Source organism: Macrobrachium nipponense, chromosome 4 (assembly GCF_015104395.2).
Source record: "Macrobrachium nipponense isolate FS-2020 chromosome 4, ASM1510439v2, whole genome shotgun sequence".
NCBI classification, from domain to species: Eukaryota; Metazoa; Arthropoda; class Malacostraca; order Decapoda; family Palaemonidae; genus Macrobrachium; species Macrobrachium nipponense.
In genome coordinates, this window is record NC_061100.1 from 23273743 (window position 1) to 23295180 (window position 21438).

The 21438-nt window shown below is 40.8% G+C and overlaps 1 protein-coding gene across 3 annotated transcripts in view; it reads left to right on the forward strand.

The window, feature by feature from the left end:
• Positions 1-21438, forward strand: part of LOC135210786 (cuticle protein 19-like) — a 45278-nt gene that overhangs the window by 21963 nt on the left and 1877 nt on the right. The window lies entirely within an intron of this gene.

Below are 21438 nucleotides of genomic sequence, written 5' to 3' on the forward strand. Positions count from 1 at the left end.
CATAATGTTCATTCGATTGATCTCATCTCTCGACTTATTACAGAAGTTGATTCCAGGCTTCATACAACCCACCAGGTATCCCCATCCTTCAAGTTCAGTTGATGTCCCCTTCCTGAAAAAGAATTCTTCAAATGACCCCTCCCTTAAGTTCATTTTCATGGCTCATCCTTCAATATCCCTAATTCTAGAACCCAATTGATGTCACTTCCCCTATAGTCCTTGCATTTTATTGGGCTAAATTCATTTCACGTCCCTCCCTAAAATTCATTAATGACCCACTTTCTAGGGCCAATTTGATAGTCCTCCTCCCTGAGTTCATTTAATGTCCTTTACGTTTACTTTATCTGATGTCCCTCTCAAAGGAGTCTACTTAATATCCACTACTCTCAAGGTTAATTGACGACTCTCTTTAGAGTCGATTTGATGTATTGCTCTTTGGAACCCATTTGAACGCCCATCCCTTTAGTATATTTGATGTCCCCTTAGTATGGTTCATAAGATAATCCCTCCCTAGAGCTCATTTCATATCCATCCCCTTGTGATCAATTCCAAGAAGTTAAAATGTTATACCCTCCATAAGATTTGTCTAATATCCTATCCTCTCTTATGTGTATCTAAAAAACCCCTACCGCAGTGTCATATAACGTACTCCCATCCTCAATTCATTTGATAGCTCCGTATATAAGGCAAAATGACACGCCCTCCCATATATTTCATATAATGAAAGAAATATAACTCCATTATAATCGGCCCAACTCCGAGTGCATTTAAAGCTTCTCTCTCAAATTTATATAAAGCTACTCTCCCTAGAATCAATCTGATGTCGTAACTTGAGTTTATGTGATGGTCCCATCCTTAGAGTCCAGTTGCTATCTCACCCTCAAGCTGATTTGATGTTTCTGTCCCAAGATTATTTGATGTCCATTCCTTATGTATAATCGATGCTCCTATCCCATGGTGTCCCTCCATTGAGTTTATTTGAAGCTTCCTTCCCTATACTCCATTTATGTCCCTACTTAGAATTTCCTTGCTATTCCCCTCAATAGCCTATACTCCATTTTATGTCCCTACTTAGAGTTTCCTTGCTATTCCCCTCAATAGGCTCCATTTGATGTCCCTCCGGAGACGTTTACTTGATATTATTCCCATGCCTGGGGAGTCTTTGGTGTCCCATCCCTTGAGTTTATTAGATGTTCCCCTCCCTAGAATCCATTTGATGTCCTTTACTTCATTTTTCTAGAGGTTCCCCTCCCTAGAATTAAATTGTATTTGATGTTCCCAAGACACTAATTTATGTCCCTACCGTGAGATTATTCGATGATCTCCTCCTAAGACTCTAATTGATGTCCCTCCCTTGAGATTACTCGATGTTCCCCTCCCAAGACTAATTGATGTCCCTACCTTGAGATTATTCGATGTTATCCTCCCAAGACTCTAATTGATGTCCCTACCTTGAGATTAATCGATGTTATCCTCCCAAGACTTTAATTGATGTCCCTACCATGAGATTAATCGATGTCCCCCCCCAAGACTCTAATTAATGTCCCTCACTTGAGATTATTCACTGTTCCCCTCCCAAAACTCTAATTAATTTCCCTACCTTAAGATTATTCGATGTTCTCCTCCCAAGTCACTAATTGATGTCCCTTCCTTGAGATTATTCGATATTTCCCTCCCACGACTCTAATTGATGTCCTTCCCTTTAGATTATTCGAGGTTCCCTTTCCAAGACTCTAATTGATGTTCCTCCCTCGACATTATTCGATGTTCCCCTCCCAAGATTGTAATTGATGTTCCTCCCATGAGATTACTCGATGTTCCCCTTCTAAGACTCTAATTGATGTTCCTCCCTTGAGATTATTCGATGTTCCCATTCCAAGACTCTAATTGATGTTCCTCCCTTGAGATTATTCGATGTTCCCATTCCAAGACTCTAATTGATGTTCCTCCCTCGACATTATTCGATGTTCCCCTCCCAAGACTCTAATTGATGTTCCTCCCTTGAGAGTATTCGATGTTCCCCTTCCAAGACTCTGATTGATGTTCCTCCCTTGAGATCATTCGATGTTCCCCTTCCAAGACTCTAATTGATGTTCTTCCCCTTGGAAGATCCCATTCGATGTCTTCCCAAGGAACTCAAATTGATGTTCCTCCCTTGAGTCATCGATTCGGTTCCCCTCCCAAGACTCTAATTGATGTTCCTCCCTTGAGGATCATTCGATGTTCCCCTCAAGACTCTAATTGATGTCCATCCCTTGATATCATCGATTGTTCCTTCCCCTCCCAAGACTTAATTGATGTTCCTCCCTTGAGATCATTCGATGTTCCCCTCCAAAGGACTCTAATTGATGTTCCTTCCCCTTGAAGATCCACTCGAGTCCCCTTCCAAGAACTCTATTGATGTCCCTTTACCTTAGAAGATTAATTTGATGTTTCCCATCCCAAAGACCCCTTCCGATTGATGTCTTCCCCTACCTTAGAGATTAGTTCAACCCGTCCCATCCAGAGTCTAATGATTGTGTTCCTCCATTGAGATCATTCGATGTTCCCCTTCCAAGACTCTAATTGATGTCCCTACCTAGAGATTATTCAATGTTCCCATCCCAAGACTCTAATTGATGTCCCTACCTTGTGATTATTAGATGGTCCCCTAACAAGACTCTAATTGATGTCCCTACCTTGAGATTATCCGATGTTCCCCTCCCAAGACTCTAATTGATGTCCCTACCTTGTGATTATTCGATGTTCCCCTCCCAAGACTCTAATTGATGTCCCTACCTAGAGATTATCCGATGTTCCCATCCCAAGACTCTAATTGATGTTCCTACCTAGAGATTATTCGATGTTCCCTTCCCAAGACTCTAATTGATGTCCCTACCTAGAGATTATTCGATGTTCCCCTCCCAAGACTCTAATTGATGTCCCTACCTTGAGATTATCCGATGTTCCCCTCCCAAGACTCTAATTGATGTCCCTACCTTGTGATTATTCGATGTTCCCCTCCCAAGACTCTAATTGATGTCCCTACCTAGAGATTATCCGATGTTCCCATCCCAAGACTCAAGTTGATGTCCCTACCTAGAGATTATTCGATGTTCCCATCCCAAGACTCTAATTGATGTCCCTACCTAGAGATTATTCGATAATCCCCTCCCAAGACTCTAATTGATGTCCCTACCTAGAGATTATCCGATGTTCCCCTCCCAAGACTCTAATTGATGTCCCTACCTTGTGATTATTCGATGTTCCCCTCCCAAGACTCTAATTGATGTCCCTACCTAGAGATTATCCGATGATCCCATCCCAAGACTCTAATTGATGTCCCCACATTGTGATTATTCGATGTTCCCCTTCCAAGACTCTAATTGATGTCCCTACCTTGTGATTATTAGATATTCCCCTCCCAAGACTCTAATTGATGTCCCTACCTAGAGATTATTTGATGTTCCCCTCCCAAGACTCAAATTGATGTCCCTACCTAGAGATTATTCGATGTTCCCATCCCAAGACTCTAATTGATGTTCCTACTTTGAGATTATTCAATGCTCCCATCCCAAGACTCTAATTGATGTCCCTACCTTGTGATTATTCGTTGTTCTCCACCCAAGACTCTAATTGATGTCCCTCCCTTGAGATTATTCGCTGTTCCCCTCCTAAGACACTAATTGATGTCCCTCGCTTGAGATTATTCGATGTTCCCCTTCCAAGACTCTAATTGATGATCCTCCCTTGAGGTCATTCGATGTTCCCCTTCCAAGACTTTAATTAATTTTCCTCCCTTGACATTATTCGATGTTCCCATCCCAAAACTGTAAATGATGTCCCTCACTTGAGATTATTCGATGTTCCCCTCCCAAGACTCTAATCGATGTTCCTCACTGAGATTATTCGATGTTCTCCTCCTAAGATTCTACTTAATGTCTCTACCTTTAGATTATTCGATGTTCCCCTCCCTAAACTCTAATTGATGTTCCTCGCTTGAGATTATTCGATGTTCCCCTCCCAAGACTCTAATTGATGTCATGCCCCTGAGATTATTTGATATTCTCCTTCCAAGACTTTAATTGATGTCTCTCCCTTGAGATTATCCGATGTTCCCCTTCCAAGATTCTAATTGATGTCCCTCCCTTGAGATTATTCGATGTTTCCCTCCCAAAGCTCTAATTGATGTTCCTCACTTGAGATTATTCGATGTTCTCCTCCCAAGACTCTAATTGATGTCCCTCGCCTTGAGATTATTCGATGTTCCCTTCCCAAGACTCTAATTGATGTCCCTCCCTTGAGATTATTCGATGTTCCCTTCCCAAGACTCTAATTGATGTCCCTCATTTGAGATTATTCAATGTTCCCCTCCCAAAACTCTAATTGACGTCCCTACCTTGAGATTATTTGATGTTCTCCTCTCAAAACTTTAATTGATGTCCCTTTTGAGATTATTCGATGTCCCCCTCCCAAGACTCTAATTGATGTCCCTACTTTAAGATTATTCGTTGTTTCCCTTTCACGACTCTAATTGATGTCCCTTCCTCGAGATTATTGGATGTTCCCCTTCCAAGACTCTAATTGATGTTCATCACTTGAGATTATTCGATGTTCCCATTCTAAGACTCTAATTGACGCCCCTACCTTGAGATTATTCAATGTTTGCCTTCTACGACAATAATTGACGTCCCTCCCTCGAGATTATTCGATGTTCCCATTCCAAGATTCTAATTGATGTCCCTCCCTTGAGATTATTCCATGTTCTATTCCATGACTCTAATTGATGTCCTTCCATTGAGATCATTCGATGTTCCCCATCCTAGACTCTAATTGATGTTACTCCCTTGAGATCATTCGATGTTCCCATTCCAAGACTCTAATTGATGTCCCTCCCTTGAGATTATTCGATGTACCCCTCCCAAGAATCTAAATGATGTCCCTCCCTTGAGATTATTCGATGCTCCCATTCCAAGACTCTAATTGATGTCCCTCCCCATAGATTATTTGATGTTCCCCTCTCAAGACTCTAATTGATGTCCCTCCCTTAAGATGATTTGATGTTCCCCTCCCAAGACACTAATTCATGTCCATCCCTTGAGATTATTCGATTTTCCCTTCCAAAGACTCTAATTGATGTCCCTCCCTTGAGATTATTCGATGTTCCCCTCCCAAGACTAATTGATGTCCCTCCCTTGAGATTATTCGATGTTCCCTATCCAAGACTAATTGATGTCCTTTCCTTGAGATTATTCGATTTTCCCCTTCCATGAATTTAATTGATGCCCTTCCCTTGAGATTATTCTATGTTCCCCTTTCGCGACTCTAATTGATGTCCTTCCCTTGTGATGATTCGATGTTCCCCTTTCACGAGTCTAATGTATGTCCTTCCCTCGAGATTATTCAATGTTCCCCTCCTAAGACTCTAATTAATTGATCTCCCTCCCTTGAGATTATTCGATGTTCCCCTCCCAAGACTCTAATTGATGTCCCTCCCTTGAGATTATTCGAGGTTCCCCTCCCAAGACTCTAATTAATTGGATCCCCTCCCTTCCCTTGTTAGAATTATTTGATGTTCCCCCCCAAGACTCTAATTGAATGTCCCTCCCTAGAGATTATTCGAGGCGTTCCCTCCCAACCTTTAGTTAGATTATTTGATGTTCCCCTCCCAAGGACCTTATTAATTGATTTGCCTCCAATTGAGAGTAATTCGAATGTCCCCTCCCAAGGACTCTAATTGATGTCCTCCCTTGAGATTATTCGGAGGTTCCCCTCCAAAGACTAATTGATGGCCTTCCCTTGAGATTATTCGATGCTCCCAAGCTTTAATTGATGCCCTCCCTTGAGATTATTCGTGTCCCTTTCCAAGACTCTAAGATGTCCTTCCCTTGAGATTATTTTCGAAAATTCATTCCCTCCCAAGACTTTTAATAATTGATGTCCCTCCCGAGATAATTCGATGTCCCTTTCCCAAGACGTGTAATTGGATTTTGTACAATTCCCTTGAGAGTATTTGCGATTTTCGCCCTCACGCAAGACTCTAATTGATGTCCCTTCCCATATTATTCGATGTTCCCTTCCAAGACTCTAATTGATGTCCCTCTCTTGATATTATTTGATATTCGCCTATCGCAAGAATCTATATGCTAAATGATGTCCCTCCCTTGATAATTATTCGATTTTTCCCGTCCCAAGACTCTAATTGGATGTCCTTCCTTGATATAATTAATGTTCCCCTCCCGAGACTCCTAATTGACGTCCCTTCCATATATTATTTCTATGTTTTCCTTCCAAGACTCTAAATTGATGTCCCTCCCTCGATATTTTGATTCAGATATTCCCTTTTCAAACTCTAAATTGATAAGTCCGCCTACCTTGATATTATTCGACTGTTCCCCTTCCGCAAGACCCCTAATTGAATGTCCCCCTCCCTTGGAATTTTCGATGTTCCCTGTCCAAGGACCCTCCTAATTGAATTGTCCCTCACCTTGGGATTATTCGATGTTTCCCTTTTCCAAGACTCTAATTGATGTTCCCTACCCTTGATATTATTCAATGTTCCCCTCCAAGACTCTAATTGATGTCCCCTTCCCTTGAGATTATTCGATGTTCCCCCTCACAAAGACTCTAATTGATGTCCCTCCTCGATATTATTCGATGTTCCCTCCCAAGACTCTAATTAATTGATCTCCCTCCCCATAGATTATTCGATGTTCCCCTCCCAAGACTCTAATTGATGTCCTTCCCTTGAGATTATTCGATGTTTCCCCTCCCAAGACTAATAATTAAGTCCTTCCCTTGAGATTATTCGATGTTTCCCTTTCCAAGACTCTAATTGATGTCCCTTCCCATAGATTATTCGAGTTCCCCTCCCAAGACTCTAAATTGATGCCCTCGCTTGAGATTATTCGATGTTCCCTTCCAAGACTCTAATTGATGCCCTCCTTGAGATTATTCGATGTTTCCCCTCTCAAGACTCTAATAGATGTCCCCCTGGCGATTATTCGATGTTCCCTTTCAAGACTCTAATTGATTAGTCATTCCCTGAGATTATTCGAGGTCCCATTCCAATGAACCTCCCCCTAAGTTGATGTCCCTCCCTTGAGATTATTCGATGTTCCTTCCCTTTCCCAAGGACTCTAAATTGATGTCCCTCCCTTGATATTATTCCCGATTGTCCTTTCCAAAGACTATAATGATGTCCCTCCTTGCGATTATTCGCTGTTCCCAATTTTTTTTCCCCCTTCCCCCCCCCACCACCCTTTCCCAAGACTCTAATGATGTTGTTTCCTGAGATTAATTCGGATGTTCCCTTTCCAAGACTCCCTAATCCCGATTGTCCCTTCCCCATAGCACTATTCGATGTTCCCTTTCCAAGACTTAATTGATGTTTCCCCTCCCTAGAGATTAATTTGATGTTCCCCTAACAGCCTCAATTGATGTCCCTCCCTTGATATTATCGATGTCACCCTCCCAAGACTCTAAATGATGCCCTCCCTTGAGATTATTCGATGTTCCCCTTCCAAGCTCTAATTTTTTTTTTTTTTTTTTGCCTCGTTTCCTCCCTGATATTATTCGAAGTTCCCCTTCCTATACACCCTAATTGATGTCCCTCCTTGATAATTATTTCGAAGTTCCCTTTCCAAGGCCCTTAAACCCTGATGTTGTCCTGATATTATTCGATGTTTCTTCCTCCAAGACGCTAATTGATTCCCTCCCCCCCCCTTGCGATTATTCGATGTTCCCATCCACAGACTCTAATTGAGTCCCTCCCTTGAGATTATTCGTGTTCCCTCCCAAGACTCTAATTGATGTCCCTCCCTGATATTATTCGATGTTTCCCCTCCAAGACTCTAATTGATTGTTCCCTCCTTTGAGAATTATGCCCGTGTTCCCTCAAGACTCTAATGTATTGTCCCTCCCCTTGATATTATCCCGATTGTTCCCTTTCCAAGACTCTAATTGATGTCCCCCTCTTGAGATTATTCGATGTCCCGACTCCCAAGACTCTAATTGATGTCTCCCTTGATTATTTATCGATGTTCCCCTCCCTATTACCCTCATAATTGATGTCCTCCCTTTGAGATTATGGAAGTTCCCTCCAAGACTCCCTAATTGATGTCCCTCCCTTGATATTATTCGATATTCCCCTCCAAAGACTCTAATTGATGTCTCCCCTTTCCATAGATTATTCGATGTTCCTTTCTTTCCTCCAAGACTCTAATTGATGTCCCTCCCTTGATATTATTCGATGTTCCCTTTCCAAGACTCTAATTGATGTCCCTCCTCTTGATATCGATGTCCCTCCACCCAAGAACCCCTCTAATTGATGTCCCTCCCTTGATATTATTCGATGTTACAAAATCCAAGACTCTGATTGATTGTCCCTCCCAATTGAGATTATTCGATGTTTCCGCCCTCCCGGGCAGAACTCTATTATGATGTCTCCCTTTGAGATATACCCATTCGATTTTCCCCTTTCCCAAGACTCTAAGTGATGTCCCTTCCCTTGAGATTATTCGATGTTCCCCTCCAAACACTCTAATGATGTCCCTCCCTTGATATTATTCGCCTGTTACCATCCCCAGACTCCTGAATTGATTCCCCTTCCCATTGGATTATTCGATGTTTCCCCTCCCAAGACCCTCCCTAATTGATTTATTTACCGCCCTCCCTTGATATTATTCGATGTTTTTCCCCTCCCAAGACCTCTTAATTGATGTTTCCCTCCCTTTGATTTATTATTCGATTTTTCCCCTTCACAAGACCTCTAATTGGATGTCCCTCCCTTGATATTATTCGGATGTTCCCATTCCCCAAGACTCTAATTTGATTGTCCCTTCCCATTGGATTATTCGATGTTCCCCTCCCAAGACTCTAATTGATTTCCCTTCCCTTGATATTTATTCGATGTTTCCCCTCCCGAAAACCTCAATTGGTGTCCCTCCCTTGATATTATTCCGAAGTTCCCCTTTCCAAGAACTCTAATTGATGTTCCCTCCCTTGATATTATTCGATGTTTCCCTCCCCAAGCCCTCTAATTGATGTTCCCCTTTCCTTAGAATTTATTTCCGATTGTTCCCCTTTCCCAAGACTTATAATTTATGTCCCCTTCCCTTGATATTTATTCGATATTTCCCTTTCCGAAAACTCTAATTGATGTCCCACCCTTTGAGATTATTTCGAAGTTCCCTTTTCCAAGACTCTAATTTGAGTCCCTCCCTTGATTAAATTTCGATTTTCCCCTCCCAAGACTCTAATTGATGTCCCTTCCCTTGAATTATTTGATGTTCCCCTTCACCAAGACTCTAATTGTTCCCTCCCTTGATATTATTCGATGTTCCCCTTTCCCAAGACTCTAATTGATGTCCCTTCCCTAGATTATCGATTGTTCCTTTCCAAGACTCTAAATTTATGTCCCTCCCTTGATAATTATTCGATTTCCCCTTCCCCCCAAGACTCTAATTATGTCCTCCCCCGAGATATTTTTCGATGTTCCCTCCAAGACCTAATTGAGTCCCTCCCCCTTGAGGATTATTCGATCCCCTCCCTTCCCCAAGACGCCCTTATTGATTGTTCCCTTCCTTTGAATTTATTATTCGATTATTCCCTCCCAAGACTCTAATTGATGGACCCTCTTGAGATTATTCGATTGTCCCCTCCCAAGACTCGATTGTGTCCCTCCCTTGAGAATTATTCCCGAATGTTCCCCTCCCCAAGACCGCTAATTATGTCCCCCTCCCCTTGAGATTATTCCCGGTTATTCCCCTCCCAAGACTCTAATGATGTCCCTCCCTTGATAGTTTTAGTCGATGTTCCCTCCAAGACCTCTAATTGGATGTCCCTTCCCTTGATTATTATTCGAATTAGTTTTCCCACCCCCCAAGACTAATTGATGTCCCTCCCCTTGATATTTCGATGTTCCCTTTCCAAGACTCTAATGATGTCCCTCCCTGGGATTATTCGAATTTTCCCCCTTCTCAAGACTCCTAAATGATGTCCCTTCCTTGATATTCGATATTCCCCTCCAAGAACCCCTCTAATTGATGTCTCCTTGAGATTATTCGATGTTCCCCTCCACCCAAGACTCTAATTGTGATCCCTCCTTGAGATTATTCGATGTTCCCCTCCCAAAGAAATCTAATTGATGTCCATCCTTGAGATTATTTGATATTCCCCTCCCAAGACTTTAATTGATGTCCGTCCCCTTTATATTATTCGATGTTCCCTTTCCAAGGACTCTAATTGATGTCCCTCCCTTGAGATTATTCGATGTTCCACTCCCAAGATTCTAATTGATGTCCCTCCTTTGATATTATTCGATATTCCCCTCCCAAGACTCTAACTGATGTCCCTCCCTGGAGATTATTAGATGTTCCCTTTCCAAGACTCTAATTGATGTCCCTCCCTTGATATTATTCGATGTTTGCCCTTTCCAACGAACTCTAATTGATGTTCCCTCCCTTGACTTGATTATTCGAGATTCCCCTCCCCAAGACCAAACAAATGATGTTCCCATCCCTTGAGATTATTCAGTAATGTTCCCCTTCCCCCCCCAAGACTCTAATTGATGTCCCCTCCCTTGAGCATTATTCCGATGTTCCCCTCCCAAGACGCTAATTGATGTCCCTCCCCCCTATCGAGAATTATTGCGATATTACCCCTGCCCAAGACTCTAATTGATATCACCCTCCCCTTGATATTATCGATGTTTACCCTTGTTTCCAAGACTCTAATTGATTGTCCCTTACCCTTGAGATTATTCGACGTTACCCTCCCAAGACTATAATTTGATGTCCTCCCTTGATTGACTTTATTCGATAATTCCCTTCCCAAGACTCTAATTGATGGTCCCTAGCTTGAGGAATTATTCGATAGTTCCCCCTCCCAAGAATCGATAATTGATGTCCCTCCCTTGAGGATTATTCGATGTTTCCCCCACTCCCAAGAATCCTAATTGATTCCCTCCCTCTTTATTTTATTAAATTCGATAATCCCCTCCCAAGGCCACCCTAATTGATGTCCTCTCCCTTGAGAATTATTCGATGTTCCCCCTCCCAAGACTCTAATTGATGTCCCTCCCTGAGATTATTTGCCATATTCCCCTTCCCAAGCTCTAACTATTGTCCCTCCCTTTATTATTATTTCGATAATTCCCCCTCCCAAAGGATTTCTAACTGAATGGCCCCTCCCGAGATTATTCGATCTCCCCTCCAATACTCTAGTCCCCCTTTGATGTCCCTTCCCTTTATTTATTCGATAATCCCCCTTCCCCTCCCGAAGACTTCTAATAAATGATGTCCCTCCCTGGAGATTATTCGATATTCCCCTCCCAATACTCTAATTGATGTCCCTCCCTTTATATTATTCGATAATCCCCTCCCAAGACTCTAATTGATGTCCCTTCCTTGAGATTATTCGATGTTCCCTTTCCAAGACTCTAATTGATGTCCCTCCCTTGAGATTATTCGATATTCCCCTCCCAAGACTCTTATTGATGCCCTCCCAAGATTATTGATGTTCCCCCTTCGATGACTCCCAAGACTCTAATTGATGTCCCTCCCTTGAGATTATTCGATGTTCCCTTTCCAAGACTCTAATTGATGTCCTTCCCTTGAGATTATTCGATGTTCCCCTCCCAAGACTCTAATTGATGTCCCTCCCTTGAGATTATTCGATGTTCCCTTTCCAAGACTCTAATTGATGTCCCTTTCTTGAGATTATTCGATATTCCCCTCACAAGACTCTAATTGATGTCCCTTCCTTGAAATTATTCGATGTTCCCCTCCTAAGACTCTAATTGATGTCCCTCCCTTGAGATTATTCGATGTTCCCTTTCCAAGACTCTAATTGATGTCCCTCCCTTGAGATTATTCGATGTTCCCCTCCCAAGACTCTAATTGATGTTCCTCTTTTGAGATTATTCGAGGTTCCCTTTCCAAGACTCTAATTGATGTCCCTTCCTTTAGATTATTCGATGTTCCCCTCCCAAGACTCTAATTGATGTCCCTCCCTTGAGATTATTTTATGTTCCCTCCCAAGACTCTAATTGATGTCCCTCCCTTGAGATTATTCGATGTTCCCCTCCCAAGACTCTAATTGATGTCCCTCCCTTGAGATTATTCGATATTCCCCTCCCAAGACTCTAATTGATGTTCATCACTTGAGATTATTCGATGTTCCCCTCCCAAGACTCTAATTGATGTTTCTCCCTTGAGATTATTCGATGTTCCCCTCCCAAGACTCTAATTGATGTCCATCCCTTTAGATCATTTGATGTTCCCACTCCAAGACTCTAATTGATGTCCGTCCCCATAGATTATTCGATATTCCCCTCCCAAGACTCTAATTGATGTCCATCCTTGAGATTATTCGATGTTCCCCTCCCAAGACTCTAATTGATGTCCTTCCCTTGAGATTATTCGATTTCCCCTCCCAAGACTCTAATTGATGTCCTCCCTTGAGATTATTCGATCCCCTCCCAATTGACTCTAATTGATGTCCCTCCCTTGAGATTATTCGATATTCCCCTCCCAAGACTCTAATTGATGTTCATCACTTGAGATTATTTGATGTTATCCTCCCAAGACTCTAATTGATGTCCCTCCCTTGAGATTATTCGATGTTCCCCTCCCAAGACTCTAATTGATGTCCCTCCCTTGAGATTATTCGATGTTCCCCTCCCAAGACTCTAATTGATGTCCTTCCCTTGAGATTATTCGATGTTCCCCTCCCAAGACTCTAATTGATGTCCCTCCCTTGAGATTATTCAAAGTTCCCCCTCCCAAGACTCTAAATGATGTTCATCACTTGAGATTATTCAATGTTCCCCTCCCAAGACTCTAATTGATGTCCATCCCTTGAGATCATTCGATGTTCCCACTCCAAGACTCTAATTGATGTCCCTCCCCATAGATTATTCGATATTCCCCTCCCAAGACTCTAATTGATGTCCTTCCCTTGAGATTATTCGATATTCCCTTTCCAAGACTCTAATTGATGTCCCTCGCTTGAGATTATTCGATGTTTCCCTCCCAAGACTCAAATTGATGTCCCTCGCTTGAGATTATTCAATGTTCCCATTCCAAGACTCTAATTGATGTTTGTCATTTGAGATTATTTGATGTTCCCCTCCCAAGACTTTAATTGATGTCCCTCCCTTGAGAATATTCGATGTTCCCATTCCAAGACTCTAATTGATGTCCCTACTTTAAGATTATTCGATGTTCCCTTCCCAAGACTAATTGATGTCCCTTCCTTCAGAGTATTCGATGTTCCCCTCCCAAGACACTAATTGATGTCCCTACCTTGAGATTATTCGATGTTCCCTATCCAAGACTCTAATGCATGTCTTTTCCTTGAGATTATTCTATGTTCCCCTTTCACGACTCTAATTGATGCCCTTCCCTTGAGATTATTCGATGTTCCCCTTCCACGACTTTAATTGATGTCCTCCCTTGAGATTATTCGATGTTCCCCTTCCACTACTCTAATTGATGTCCCTCCCTCGATATTATTCGATGTTCCCCTTCCAGTACTCCAATTGATGTCCTCCTCCTTGAGATTATTCGATGTTCCCCTTCCACTACTCTAATTGATGTCCTCCTCCTCGAGATTATTCGATGTTCCCATTCCATGACTCTAATTGATGACCCTCCCTTGAGATTATTTGATGTTCCCCTCACAAGACTCTAATTGATGTCGTTCCCTTGAGATTATTCGATGTTCCCCTCTCACTACTCCTATTGATGTCCTCCTCCTCGAGATTATTCGATGTTCCCATTCCATGACTCTAATTGATGTCCTTCCCTTGAGATTATTCGATGTTCCCCTTCCACGACTTTAATTGATGTCCCTCCCTTGAGATTATTCGATGTTCCCCTGATATGACTCTAATTGATGCCCTTCCCTTGAGATTATTCGATGTTCCCCTTCCACTACTCTAATTTATGCCCCTCCCTCGAGATTATTCGATGTTCCCCTGATATGACTCTAATTGATTGCCCTTCCCCTTGCGATTATTCGATGTTCCTATTCTAAGACTCTAATTGATGTCCCTCCCTTGAGATTATTCGATGTTCCTATTCCATGACTCTAATTGATGTCCCTCCCTTGAGATTATTCGATGTTCCTATTCCATGACTCTAATTGATGTCCCTACCTTGAAATTATTCGATGTTCCTCTCCAAAGACTGTAACTGATGTCCCTCACTTGAGATTATTCGATGTTCCCCTTCCACGACTTTAATTGATGTCCCTCCATTGAGATTATTCGATGTTCCCCTGATATGACTCTAATTGATGACCCTCCCTTGAGATTATTCGTGGTTCCTTAGTTTAAGGCTATAATGATTGTCCCTTCCCTGGATTATTCGATGTTCCTATTCTAAGACTCTAATTGATGTCCCTTCCCTTGAGATTATTCGATGTTCCTATTCCATTGACTTCTAATTGATGTCCCTTCCTTGAGATATTCGATGTTCCCCTGATAATGACTCTTAATTGATTGTCCATTCCCTTGAGATTATTCGATGTTCCTATTCTAAGACTCTAATTGATGTCCCTCCCTTGAGATTATTCGATGTTCCTATTCTAAGACTCTAATTGATGTCCTTCCCTTGAGATTATTCGATGTTCCCCGATTATAAAGACTATTAATTTGGATGTCCCTCCCTTGAGATTATTGAGGTTAACCTCCACTACTCTTACTTTATGCACCTTCCGCGAGAGATTATTCGAAATGTTTCCCTGATATTATGACCTCTAAATTGATGACACTTCCCTTGCGATTATTCGATGTTCCTATTTCTAAGGATGTTCCTTATCTTTAAGACTCTATTGATGTCCCTCCTTGAGATTATTCGATGTTCCTATTCCATGACTTAAATTAATTGATGTCCCTCAATTGAGATTATTCGATGTCCTATTCCCCCATGACTCTAATTGATGTCCCTATTCCTTAAAGAAATTATTCGATTATGTTCATCTTCCAAAGACTGTAACTTGATGTCCCTCATTGAGATTATTCGATGTTCCCCTTCCACGACCTTTATTGATTGGGCCCCATTGGAGATGATCGATTGTTCTGACTATGACCTCTTTAATTGATGGTTCCCTCCTTGAGATTATTCGATGTTCCTATTTTAAGACTCTAATTGATGTCCCTCCCTTGAGATTATTCGATGTTCCTATTCTAAGACTCTAATTGATGTCCTTCCCTTGAGATTATTCGATGTTCCTATTCTAAGACTCTAATTGATGTCCCTCCCTTGAGATTATTCGATGTTCCCCTGATATGACTCTAATTGATGTCCCTCCCTTGAGATTATTCGATGTTCCTATTCTAAGACTCTAATTGATGTCCCTCCCTTGAGATTATTCGATGTTCCTATTCTAAGACTCTAATTGATGTCCTTCCCATTGAGAATTAGTTCCGATGTTTCCTATTCTAAAGACTCTAATTGATGTACCCTCCCTTGAGATTATTCGATGTTCCCCTGATATGACTCTAATTGATGTCCCTCCCTTGAGATTATTCGATGATCCTATTCAATGACTCTAATTGATGTCCATCCCTTGAGATTATTCGATGTTCCTAATCTAAGACTCTAATTGATGTCCCTCCTTTGAGATTATTCGATGTTCCTATTCCATGACTCTAATTGATGTCCTTCCCTTGAGATTATTCGATGTTCCTATTCCATGATTCTAATTGATGTCCCTACCTTGAGATTATTCGATGTTCCTCTCCCAAGACTGTAACTGATGTCCCTCACTTGAGATTATTCGATGTTCCCCTCCCAAGACTCTAATTGATGTCCCTCCCTTGAGATTATTCGATGTTCCCCTCCTGAGACTCTAATTGATGTCCCTCCCTTGAGATTATTCGATGTTTCCCTCCCAAGACTCTAATTAATGTCCCTCCCCATAGATTTTTTGATGTTCCCTTTCCAAGACTTTAATTGATGTTTTTCCTATTAGGGTATTGTATGTTTTGCTTCCAAGACTCTAAATGATGTCCCCTCTTTGAGATTATTCGATTGCTACCGCCAACAATCGGGTATTTGACGTCTCTCCCTTGAGATTATTCAATGCTTCCCTCACATGACTCCATTTGGTGCAATTAGCTTTAATGTAATTGACTTCTCTCCCTCCGTAGACTCCACTTGATGTCTCTACCATAAATGTACTTGATGTTCCTCTACCCAAACTAAATGATTTCCCTTGTTTTAGATTATTCGATTTTCCTCTCCCCTCCGAACACTATTTGATGTTCCTTCATCGAGATTATTCGATGTTCCCTTCCCAAAACCCTATTTGACACTTCTCCCCAGAGATTATTTGATGTACCCCTCATGAGATTCCAATTGATGTACCTCCCTTGAGATTATTTTATGTTTCCCTCTTCTATCTTTCCCTCCCAAGACTCTTTTTAACGTTCTTCCTCTGAGATTATTCGATGTTTTCCTGACAAGACGAATTAATAACCCTCCTTTGAGGGACTTTAACTGGTATCCATCCCTCGAGATTATTTGATGTTCCCCTTTCAAAACTCCATTTGATGTCCCTAGCTCGAAATTCCCTTCCATGACTACATTTGATGTACCTCCCTTGAGTTTATGTAATGTTTTCCACTGAATACTACATGTGATGTCCCCCTTTGATTATATTTGATGTTACCTTCCCAAGATTTTATTTGATGTCCCCTTTTTGAGTTTATTGACATTCCTTCTCCCCAGATACATTTCATGTCCCTCCCCCTGAGTTTATTTGATATTCCCTCCCAAGACTCTAATTGATGTCCCTCTCTTGAGATTTATTAATATTCCCCTCCCAATATTAGATTTGATTCCCCTGCTTTCGAGTGTTCGGTGTTTCCCTTCCAAGACTCTAATTGTCGTCCCCCCCTTGTGATTATTTAGTTTATTTGATGTTTCCCTTCCAAGACTATAATTAATATCCCTCCCTTGAGATCATTTGATGTTCCCCTCCCTAGACTCTAATTGACGTCTGCCCCTTGAAATTATTTGATGTTCCCTATCCAAGATTCTAATGGACCTTCGTCCCTAGAGATGATTCAGTGTTTTCCTACCTAGACTCTAATTGATGTCCCTCTCTTGAGATAATATGATGTTCCACTCCGAAAACTCTAATTGACATCTCTCCCTCGAGACTATTCAATGTTCCCCTCCCAAGACTCTAATTGATGTCCCTCCCTTGAGATTATTCGATGTTCCCCCCTCCAAAGACTAATTGATGTCCCTCACTTAAGTTTAATCTCTGTCCCCTTCTTTAAATTCATTTGATGTCCCTTATACGAATTGCTATATGTCTTTTAAGTTTACTTGAGGATTTCTTTGCTGGATTTCATTTGATGCTCCTTTAAATCCTTATGATGTGTCTTTCTGAATTTTGTCTATCCCCTCTCCTGAGTCTATTTGATACCTTTGACTTCAGAGTATTTGATGTCTCCTTGGATGCTCTTCTCCCTGGAGTATACTTTGATGTCCCTCCTTTGAGTTTATTCGATGTTCTCGTCCGTAGATTCCATTTGTTTTCCTTCCATTAAATATTTTATTATGATTTCCCAGTTCCCAGTGTATTAGATTTCCATCAGAGATCTGTTGGACGATTTATTTCCTACAGTCCATTTAAAGTCCCCTTAGTAAGGTTATTATCCCTTTCCAAAGGATCCTCTGAACATCCCAAACATATACGTTCATTTGATGTTCCTTTATTATGGCCCGTTAAGTCCCTAGTCTACTTGATGTCCTAACTCCTAGAGCCAGTTTGGGTCCTCCGTCCCCTAAGATCATTTCGTGCTCATCCTTAGAGTCAACATGGTGTCCTTTTGCTTGTGTCCATTCTGCCTTCCCTACCCTTGGCATCACTTGCTTTAATTTGACGTCACTTTTCCGTGATTCTATTCGATGTCACCGTTTTGAGTCCAGCAGCACTTCTTAAATCTGTAGAACATCTTTTGATGTAAGTGGATGTCCCATTCCCAGAAGAATGAGGGAGAATAGGAAGTGGAGAAAAAATTAATAACACTGAGACAGAGACAGTAAAATAGCAAGGGAAATCTAGGGGAAACAAAGAATCTGAAGGAAACAAAGGAAATTGGATGAACAACCAATGATAATGCGAGGAAAACGAAAGAAAAAAAAATATTAGGACGGAAAAAGGAACGACGGATAAAGTGATAGATGCACCCATACAAATCCCTCAACTATTCCAACAACAAATGATATCCCAAGGCTAACGACTCTGCAATGACATGACAGTCCTCCATACACCCGAGGCTTCTATCACTATCAATTATACACACCAGTATACTTATTAGAAACAATTAACCCTACATTTACAGACCGCAAAGGTGAGGCGAAATTCATCTCCTAAGCATGCGCAGAGTAATTACGCTAATTGGGAGGTCATACGGTCGTTTTAATGACGCAAATGACCGGATAATTATTAGCCTTTGAGGTCATATGGCGTCCTGTGGACAACTATTGTAGTTTAAATAGTAGGAAGACGAGTTGTCTTCTATTGGTAAGAAGGAATCTGGTCTCACTTGACGTTGTCAGTCCGTACTGGTCGCAAGGAGTCTTCTACTACTACTGTCAGCATAGGTCTACTGGATCGAGAGGTAGAATCTGAAGGTATTCTTGGTCACTTGTCTTTATTTTCAGTCTTGAAACTCGTATTAATTGTACTCGTAGACGCTTGGAACAAGTCGAATAAAATTGAACTTACACGGATCAATTAGGAACAGTATCATTTAAAAAGGGCAAATGAGTCTTGAATTTCGTATTGTGTCATTGTCGAATGCTCACGTGATTTAGTTTCCTATTTAGTTTTTTTTTTTTTTTTTTTTTGCAATTTGTAATTTAGCTGCCGCTTTAAGGTCCCTGATTTATATATATGAAGTGACTATGAGGATGTTGGAGGCTGTTGTTTCATTTATTTATTTATATATTTATTGCTGTTTTCCGATAAATGTAGGTTGATTTAGCAATAACCGATGTGCAAAGAGAAAGAACTCAACATACAATATTACAGGTATGCCTGTATATATATATATATATATATATATATATATATATATATACAGGCATACCTGTTATATTATTTTTCCTGACTTCCCTACCGCGCCAATACTTGCGTCCGTAACATTATCAATCAATACCTAAATCGCTTGTAAACGAAACGATCGAGCCTTCTGACACAACAGCTGTTGTGAGCAGCTGTCAGATGGAACCTGTCTGAAGCTCAGTTCATTACTAAGAACTTCTCCAGAACTCTTCTTCTTTCACCAACGACGAGCAACATCTGGATGCAACCGCTTCGGAGTTGGCCAATGGGCCACATAGACTGTTGCTAATGCCTTTCTCTGTCTACCTCTCTTTCTCCTCGCTCTCTCTTTATGTATATACTACACTCACCCACCCACACACACATACACACACACGCACACACACACACACACAAATATATATAATATATATATAATATATATATATATATTATATATTTGTGCCTTGTTTATATGTACGTTTGCATGCGTTTGTGTGTGTCCTTTTTTATATTCGTTTATGTGTGTGTTCGCATGCAATGCAAAATCGTCCAAATATAACTATCGTAATGTACAACGGATGTAACGAACCTTCAACAATAAAAATACACGATTTCTTACAACTAAGATGGTCATCTCTATCAGTGAAAACACCAAACAATCCAATTATCACCATTTTAGTCTGAAACACTTACGAAATAATGACAGTTATGATATTATGCATGATTGGGATACAGTTTATCCCTGATCATGATAGGGCAAACTGATGATATCTACCCTAACGCATGTATTACTCGAAGGAACATATTAGACTATTTACTAATGCAAGATCTATCTAATTCAAGTCTTCTGTATTAATAATTAATTAAGTATCATATTTGAAATTAAGATGATTATTTGCTTAAACTAATAACTACTCACCTACCCTGTGAACTCTCTAATCATAAATAACTAATAACTAATGCATAGTACAGGATTTTAATACAACCGACTAACACACTTTTTGAGACCGACAGATCCCCATAACTGTACACCTGCGACCTTGACCCACTACGACGATGATGACGTCAGGAGAAGTAGGTCACAAGGACATGGTTGCCAGCAACGGGACCCCTCAGTTGCAACTCTCTCGAATGGACGTGGCAGGAATTGAGACTCCGAACTAATATGAAAACTAATTCCTGAATTTTTGGATATTCGGTCTCAATCTGAATTTTCTCTCTATTTTCTCACTCTTATCTCTGTTATCTTGATACCTCTTCGAACCCTTTGCAACTTAAGTTCTTGGAGTTCTTAAAAGCTGAAATGATAAAGTAACCTAATCTGTTTCCTTATGCTGAATCATACACTCTTCATGAATCGTACATACAACCTTCCTTTCTTTGAGCGGCGACGGGTTAGAAACCTTTTCGTCCTTCTAAGATTTTTTGTATTATTCCTTGAATGACCTCTATCACTACTCGACTTATGCTGCTGTTATTATTGTACATATTTGTGATCACCATTCATTTTCCTGATGCATGCATAGTCAGTGACTTATTCTTTTAGCTTCTCAGCGGAGACTGTGGAGCCTCCATTGGCTTTCAAATACTTTCATTCTCCTACCCTTACTCCTTCCATCAATCCTGTGTGATCAGTCAGCCTTCGAATTTCACTCATTTGGTCACTATCACCATCAGCAATTATTTTTTCATCATGAACGGAAATCATCACTTTATCATCCTATTCAAGAACGTGTCCAAAACTGACTCAATTACCTTTCTCTGATTTCAAAGGTACCCACACCTCTCAACTTATGTCCGACCTTGACCTCTGTCATTGTATTATTTTATTGTGATCTTATCCTAGCATGAGCTTAAATTCCTACCTTCTACCTTCTAATATGACCTTATTAATTCACTAAGGTACACGATAATCAACCAGTTCATCTTTCAGTCATCCTTATAACATAAGACAGACTCGATTTACAACAATACCTTCGAAGCGCAAGATTATTCATCCATTTTAATCTCTCTTAGTATTGTTGGTTTCAATTCTTTTCTCACGTTCATTTCTCAAGAGCTATAACCATTCCTGAACTATTTGCATTACCTGCATTTACAATAACAGATGAACTAATAAATATGGAAGTATATGCAGATATGCAAATGAGTAGCCACAAAAGTACAGCATGAAGGTATATTTTCATCATCGAACTCACTGTCTTCTAAAAGGTGGAAACATCTTGTGTAGTCTCGTATACATTCCACAAAGACACAAAACTATTTTAGCATTTCAAATTTCCTGGCTCACGCATCTTTGCATTTTGCTCATTCAAAACATCTCGTTTGGTGTAAACATCTCACTTACACATTCCCCAAAAGAACCATCATCATTCAACATGTTAC